At 37.7% G+C, this 8,542-nt stretch overlaps 1 pseudogene; it reads right to left on the minus strand.

The window, feature by feature from the left end:
* Window positions 1–5,128: 5,128 nt before the first annotated feature.
* On the minus strand, window positions 5,129–5,546 carry LOC102487559 (protein FAM136A pseudogene; annotated as a pseudogene).
* Between the last annotated feature and the right edge of the window lie 2,996 nt (window positions 5,547–8,542).

An 8,542-nucleotide genomic window follows, 5' to 3' on the forward strand; every position in this document is an offset into this window, starting at 1 on the left:
AAACCAGAGGGGGGAAAGTAGTTTGTTCTTTTAAAAAATATTTTCTTAAAAAGATTAAGAATAAATCTAGTTTTCCTTTAATACAGTTTTCTCACCATTATTTTGTGTATACAACATGATTCCAATACAACATAGATAGATAGAAAGAGAAATAGACCAGTAAATATGCAAAAGAGCAAAACGTACTGTGTAACTAGATGACAAATAGCACACGTTTTCATACCTAGGGATGTAAACATATTATTTACCAGATTTTGTTATATTATAAAACAAGCTCCAGTGTGTGGGCACTGTGTGTTTAAGGAGATACAGTGAGATTTTGTCTGGATTCTTTCAGTCAGCATATTTTTGAGATTTTTTGGAGGGAGAGGGGTTATATACATCAGCAGTTCCCTGTTACTGCAGATCAGTATTTTACTGTATGGATATACCGTATTTGTTACCAATTCACCTATTGATAGATATTTGTTTCTAGTTTAGTGACTTTTATTTATAAAGATAATATGAATGTGATTGCACACACATTTTAATGGATGTATGTTTTCATTTTTTTCTTTATTAAATACCTAGGAGTGGAATTTCTTCAGTAAGCTATTTTTTTAAAGAATTATTATTAATATTAATGGGCCAGCAGATGGTGTAGTTACATCACTAAATCCCACATGGCTGACTATGGTTCAAGCCAGAACCTGGTAGCTTGAAACTCATGCCAGGTGCATGTATGTGTATGTCCAAGATCCTCGGAGGAGAATGGAGAACTGATTGTGGTGTGGCCATCCCCGCTTGAGGGGTGATTTCTCACTTTCCCTCTTACTGTCTCTGTCTCTCTCTTTCTCTCTGGTGAGTACATGCACCCTAAGGTGAAAATCTCTCTCTCTCTCAAAAAAAAAAAAAAAAAAAAAAAAAGACTGGGACCAGCAGTTAGTGTAATGGCTATGTCGCTGAACTCCCATGTAGTCGACCGCTGTTTGAGTCCCGGACCCAGTGGCTTATACTCACGCCGGGTGCGTGTGTGCCCACGATCCCTAGAGGAGAATGGAAGAGAAGGGATTGCGACATGGCCATCCCCCCAGGGGGTGATTTCTCTCTTTCAGTCTCTCTCTGTCTCTCTAGTGAGAGCACAAACCCTGCAGCAAAAACCTCTACAAAAAAAAGATTTAATTTTACTTATAATTATTATTATATTTAAGTTTGCTACAGGGTATGCAAAGTCACCAGGGAAAGACAGACAGAAAGAGAGAGAAAGAGAGAGAGAGAGAGGGAAAGTGAGAAGGAGAGAGGGAAAGTGAGAAAGCAAACCACTAGATTTGGGACTTAAACCACAATCGGCTATGTGGAAGTCCAGCACCTTAACCATCATACCATCTCCTGGCCCCTAGTAAGGTATTTTTAAACCCATTCTTCTACCTAAAATCAAATGAGTCTTTGAAAATTATTCATGGTATATTCCTTGAGAGTATATTAAAAATATTTAAGCCAGCTTCATTCAAAAATATTTTCATGCAGACTATTAATATTTTGTAAAAATTCAAAATTTAAATAATACAGTTTTGAACAAAAATAAAAGGAATAGAATAACATTTTGTATATTTGTGTACTTTTTAGAGAAAGATGTGTGTAGCTCTTATTAGAGTTCAAAGAGGATTAGGATCCAACACAAGGTAAGAATATTACCAGATCCTATTTCTGGATTAAGAAAGACTATATGTATGTGTATATATGTATCTATATCTATATCTATATATATATATATTCTGCATTTTCTTCTCCATATGCTACATTTTATGTTTTCTTTTTTTCCTTATGGTACTAATCACTGTTCTAACCATAATCCTGGCCTTGTTACATTTCCTGCCTCCTTTCCCTGCCCCCTGCCCCAAAGTCTCACCAACACTTAGATTGCGAGTATTTCACTTTAGCCATTATTTTAAGCAGAAATGGTATCTCACAGTTTAAATTTATATTGTCTTAATTACTACTGAAGCCAACTATCTTTTCATGTACTGGACACTCTTACATCTTCTCTGGTGAAGTATTTGTTACTGTATTTATTTATTTATTTATTTTTGTCCTCTTATTCAGTTGTAAAAGTTCTTTACATTATCTGGATACAATTACTCTGTCAGATACACTGAAAATACTTTCACCCATTCTGTGTCTTTTTTTAAAAAAATATTTTTTAAAAAGTGCCTGATGAAGAGAAAAGGTCTTAAATTTTGTCACTAAAGTCTAATTTGTTTATTTATTCATTTATTTTTGCTGTGTGTGGTAAGAAATCATTGCCTGATGTAAGGTCACAAAAATCTTCTATTTTTTTTTCTTTAAATTTGATGGATTTTGTTTTTCCATTTAGGTCTACGATTCATTTTCGGTTGTATGTCAACTCGATCTGACATTTGCTTAATAAGACATTTTTTCACAACTAAATTAAGTCTAAATTGTATAGTATTTGTGTTATTGCTGCTAAAACTAGCTTGTAGACAGCAGTTTTCATTAAAATGAGATTGCATAGAAAAGCCTTAATGTCATGTAGAAACCCTAACAATATCCAGGAAAGTGGTCTTTCAGCTGTATTTTGAACATCTTGAGTGACATGAAACCCATCCTCCAGAGATAGCCATTTCATTTTTGTGAAATTCTCAGTCAGAGGAATGCAGGTTCCATGAAAATTCTTTTTCTAACTTTGTGTATTTATTTCATGAGAAAAAGACATAGGCAGAGATTTGCACCTGTGACCCACCCCAGCCTTGCAGGGTGTCACCTGAACTGCTCTGCCACAGTGGGGTCCCCCAGAGGTTTTTTAGGGTGCCTGAGTGAAGCTTTCATACTTGTCATGCAGAAGGAAAGAGAAGGGCCATGTTTTAAAATAACTTCCATTTGTATTTCTATATTAGATGACAAAAAATCCCATTGTTTTGACAGTCAAACCTCTTGGCTCTGATTATTTATCTTCAGGACCCCGACGTCCACTGCAGAGGCCACACCCCCCCAGGAGGGCATGGTATACAGATTAAGTCTAATCATTGGCCTCAAATGGTGTCGCAGAAGGAGCTGTTTGCAAGAGGAGATGAGAAATGCACCTGGAGACAGTAGAAGTTTCTTGTTTTTTCTTTCATAGAATTATCCCCAGTTCTATCATCACCACACCAGCTATTACCTTCCTATTGTGCACATACGACTGGTCCATACCACACAGTGTACATAAACAGTGACAGGACGGGAAATGATACATGAAGATGCATGTGGCTGTCACTGCATAATCCCCAAAGTCCTAGCTCTGTCTACTATAGGGTGGGTCTTCAGTGTCTTGGGATACAGTCTGCTATCATTGATCAACTGGGTTAAAACCATGCCATAAATGTTAAGTGCAACTCTAATTGAAATGAAAAATATTGACATTTTGATAGGGTCAAATTTTATTAGTGTGTATGTGGGAGGAGGTGAGGGTAGTCCGTTAATGTGTTTGATGTTTGAAAAGTTCATGAAAATGCGTATTATGAAAAAGCTATGCAGGAATTCCCATTTGTACCAAAATATACTCATATTTTAATTCCACTTTTTTGGGTAAACTTCTAAAAAGTTTATTTCATCTCTTCCATGAATCAGAAAGATAGAGAGCACCTCCAGTAGGGTCTTTGTTTTGTTTCTTTTTTGTTGTTTTTAAAGGATTATTTGATTTATTTGTTGTTATTATTATCATTTAATTTGACCAGAGAGACAGAGAGAGAGAGAGAAAGGGAAAGTGATAAAACAAGCTGCCAGGTCTGGGACTTGAATGGTAGTTGACCATGTGGAAGTGCAGCACCTTAACTACTGTGCCACCAACTGGCCCTGTTTGTTTGGAGGGAAGATCAAACTTTACATTTCTAAAGCCAAACCACTAGGAAAATATATCACAGCCTTGAAACTTACATTACCATGTCAAGTAATTATCTGACAAAAAGACAACAAGGTCCTTATCAAGAGGACAAGATGCTATGCTGAGGCAGGAAGCTGCATGTTATAAAGGTCCCAGGCAAAAATGGTATTTGGTAATGGGGGCCTGCCCCTTCTTTGCCATAAGAGATTCCCAGCTCCTCCTATCCAAGTCGCTTATTTTTTTTCCCCTCGACGCTCCTGTGGCCAGGGTATTGTCTCAGTAGGACTCCATTAACTCAGGAGGCTAAGTAAGCTGTTCTAAGTTTAGGCTTTCATCCATGCTAGCTTATGAAAACCAGGTGCTCAAAATTTAGTACTTCCCAACTCTCTTCAGTAACCAACTGCTCCTCTTTCACTGTTCGTTCTTGGATACCAGCACATACCTCAATCAAAATCCCCCTTTCTGTCAAGAGGAAACTGGTCTTGGAAGACTGTCTTCTCATTCTCCATAGACAACTTCAAGACCAACCAGCCAGGATGAGGGAATATCCGTCTTCTACAGGAAGTGTGCTGTTACTATACAGTTTCCTCATGTTTTCACCTGGTCTCCAAGCTGAAAGACGGGACATGTAAACATTTCAAGAAATACATATCCACACCTTGATGGCCAGGAAAAGATACCTACAAAGAACTGTTTCAAAGTCATTATCCAAACTGCATGTTTACATCAACTTTGTGCCCTTGTACCTAAAACAAGACCAAGCAAATCAGAGACCCCCCAAAATGTTATCTCTCTAAATTACTGTCTTCATGAATTTCGTTTTACACCTTATAAAAATGGTGTGGTGCTTTTCCTGGTATAAAGGTTGGCAACAAATACAAACATCTGTCCTCACACTGCACCAGGTCCTAGGCAGGTGAGATGAGCCAGCCAGTGCGTGGGTACCTGTGTATTGATGGTAAAAGAATCTAGCTCCTTGGAGGGCTCTCACATGATAAAAAGGAGATTCCTACTGTCAGGACGAGCACTTGTCACCTGAAACTTTGGCTCTAAGACACTCTCTTGTGCTCTTTCTGTCCCAAATGTTAGCACCATTTTTTTTTTTCCATTTTACTTTCCTGGATTCAAAGATAAAGGAACCAGTGTTCACAGGCAAGTGACATATGCCTTAAACTTGCTGCCACTCTTAATTTCTTCATAAACTGCTTCAAAGACTAAAATTTCCACTGCTTTTTAAAAATAGATCCCTGCCCTCAGCCCCAAAGGTCTCTAGTAAGGAATTTTATTTCCCATAGATGACAGTGATTCCTTCATCTTTTGGTCACAGTTGGGGTGAGGGGCATGTGGTCATCCATACACCTGGACATGCAGCTGTCTAGCTGCCGCTGCACTTGAGGCTCCTTGTTCCCCAAGTCTATGTAATATTTGGTTTTGTTGTTGCAATGCCTGATGCACCTGGCCAGGTGGTCCTGAAACTTCTCTAGTTCATTGGTCACAAGGCCTAGGCTTGGACCAGAGGCACAGGGAGTACCCTGTTGCACCTGCTGCATGATGCCGGGCTGTCCTCACAACAGCCAGCGATGCACCAGAACAAGAGGCCCTGCATCTTCTGGGTGTTCTCTTGGTCCTCAGTCTTCATCATGGAGTCCACTGCCTACTGTACCCAGAGCTCCTGCATGTCCATCATGGCCACCTCCAACAGAATGTGCAGTCCACAGTCCTTCCCCTGCTTCAGCTAGTCCTGTATGACAGGCACGTGAGTGTCTGGAATTCTTGGAGAAGTCTCCAGGTGTGAACCCTGAATCTGAACTCTGAACTCTCTGCAAGAGCGAGCCTTGCAGAGCATCGTGTGTCACCACCATATCACTGTCTGCCCCCCCCACTACGCCCCAAGTATGTCGAAGCACCCTCCTGTGAGTTTGCTGCCCATTCCTGTTACCATTTTTATATTTTGGACAGTATGGAGCCAGGATAAAGAATATGCCCATGTTGGGGGAGATAAATTCTGTCACTGGTTACAAAGGACCCCAAGTATAGCAGGAGAAGTCAATGGAAATACGATGTTATAAAATAATCTTCCACATATAGGTGCCTAGTTATTTTAAATAGCAAATCATCGACTTTTTTCTCACATACAGCTGGCTTCAGAGTGATAGGTCCTTTCTTTTATATAATACTCGGGGGATTTAGTCATTTCTTATGAACCACTATTTGCCTTTCGGCAGGCCTGTGATGATATAATATTTTGATGCACAGAGAGGGTTAGTGAAGAAGCAGCTCGTTTGCCTCATCTGATCTGACTGTGTGATCCATATAATAATAGTCCCCCAAAGAAGACTGCATTCTAGTTTCTGGACCTTCTGAATGCATTCCCTTACAGGGCCAAAGGGATTTAGCAGACATCAATAAATGGAGGATCTTGAGATGGGGAGATAATCCTAGATTCCCTGATAATCACAAGGGCCCTTTAAACCTTTCCAGGCTGTGATATGAGGGACATGGGAACACAGAAGAAAGACTTAGATATGCACCATTGCTTCCCTTGAAAATGAAGAAAGAGTGGGCCAACCCTATGACCTAATGGTTAAGAGAGCCAGGTCCCACGTGGCTAACCATGCTTGGAACCCCAACCCTGGGCCTTGTGCTTGCCCTAAATCCCAACAGGATGGAGAAATGGAAAAGCAGGAATTGATATGTGACCATGTCCACTGAGGGGCACTTTCTACTTCTCCCCTTCTCCCTGCCTCTCTGTCACTCTCTGACAGGCACACACACTCTCTTGCTATTAAAGAAAAGAAAAAGAAAGAAAAAGAAAAAAATAGTAAAGAAAGGAGTTTTCTAGAAGCTAGAAAAAGCAAAGAAACAGAAAGGAAACCTGGGCTGCCAACATGTTGACTTTAGCCAGTGAGAACTGTCTTTGGCTTGAGAACTTTAAGATAGTATGTTCAGGTCCTTTTAAACCTTAAGTTTGTGATGACTTGTTGCAGTGGTGACAGGAAACTACAATAATACAGCCTATGCACCTCAGCTGCCCAAATGAAACCACGAAACTACAACTTTATTTTTAGATCCTAGAGATGATTTTTCCAAAGAAACTGATATATATTAAAGATATCTCTCTTTCTCTCTCTCTCACACACACACACACCCAGAGACATGTATAGGATGACTTTAAAAAGTGAAATTGAAGTGTGAGTTCATTTTTGTCTAAAAAATATTTAAAACCATGCTTTTTTATAATACACATTTTTAATGAACTTTTGAACACCCTCTGTATATATTAGGTCATCAGGAAACTTATGACCCAGTTTTCTGTTTTTCTATGCAAAAATGTGTCATGCCCTTCCCAATGACTCAGTGTATTTTTCTATTATATGTAATCTCAAATGCTTAAAATGTAGAATTTTCTGCTGAGTGACTACCTCAGCAGAAAGAACCCACATAGTACACAAAATATAAAAGGAATAAAATTATAGTCATTCCCTAATGATAAAAATCAACTCCTGAAAAATGTATCTTTTTGAATATTCATCAATTTCATTTTACATGTGACATCCACCTGGTTATTATAAATGCCTTTAAAAGATTAAAATCTTCTGATTGCTATTGATTCTGACTCAGAATATTTAATTTTTCTTTCCATCTCAGAAATGACAATAAAATAAGCAATATAATGTGTATTTCATTAAGATAAATGATATTATCAATACTGTGTAACTCCAAACAGCTTGTTAATGTAGTTTATAGTAGTTTATAGACAGTGGTGTTCATTGCATCCAGAAACTCAATGATGAATTTAATATATAATCAATAATCTGTTAACACAAATTGCATAAATTTTATAAAAATTACTATAATTCAGAAATTTTTAAAAAATGAGAAGAATGGTGTTGTTTTAAATTTTTGTGTATTTTTAGTGATTGGATTAATAGAAAATAATTTGATTTCCATATATCTTCTTCTGCATTTAATCTGTTATCATATGTTTTGGCTAAAGTATGTGGAGAAAACCCAGCCTTATAAGAGACCTATGTAGTAGATAAAAGGGGAGAATATTTTAATAACCTTTTCAGATAATTGTGCATATTCTTCTTTAATATTGTACTGAACCTTGACAAATAAATTTTCTTAAATGTTGGCTACAACATGGGATCTTAAAACACATCAGTTAACCCTTTGTACATTGTTGCATTAAGACACTGTTCTGTCTTAAAATATATCCTTTAACTATGCATGATTTTGTAACAGCATGCATTAAACTTTTGGAAAACACTGGTTCACTCTTCAAAATTTTACACAATATAAAAATATCAAAAATCACATTTGTTCACTTTATGAACATTCTTCTCAGAATACATCTTTAGGTTTTGAAAAGCTGTCACAATCATGGTGGCAAATACAAGTTTTCCAATTTTATTTATTTTTTTTTTAGAGAGCTCGCATTCACTGTCGGTAACATACCATTAGTTATTATCTTTACAGTAACAACTTACTTAATAATTTTCAAGGCTGTATCTGCTCAGTACTTGGAGTTTAGTTTGCCTATGAATTCTTTCAAGAAATTGAAGCTACTTCAGCTCAAAACTCAAACAATCACGTAAGTGCTATCCTTTGAGGCAGACATCACACTTTGGCATGGAATGGAAGTAAGTGCTTCTTGTGCAATCCCATTTTGTCACATAA

The sequence above is a fragment of the Tupaia chinensis genome, unplaced genomic scaffold (assembly GCF_000334495.1).
Source record: "Tupaia chinensis unplaced genomic scaffold, TupChi_1.0 Scaffold000355_1, whole genome shotgun sequence".
NCBI lineage: Eukaryota > Metazoa > Chordata > Mammalia > Scandentia > Tupaiidae > Tupaia > Tupaia belangeri.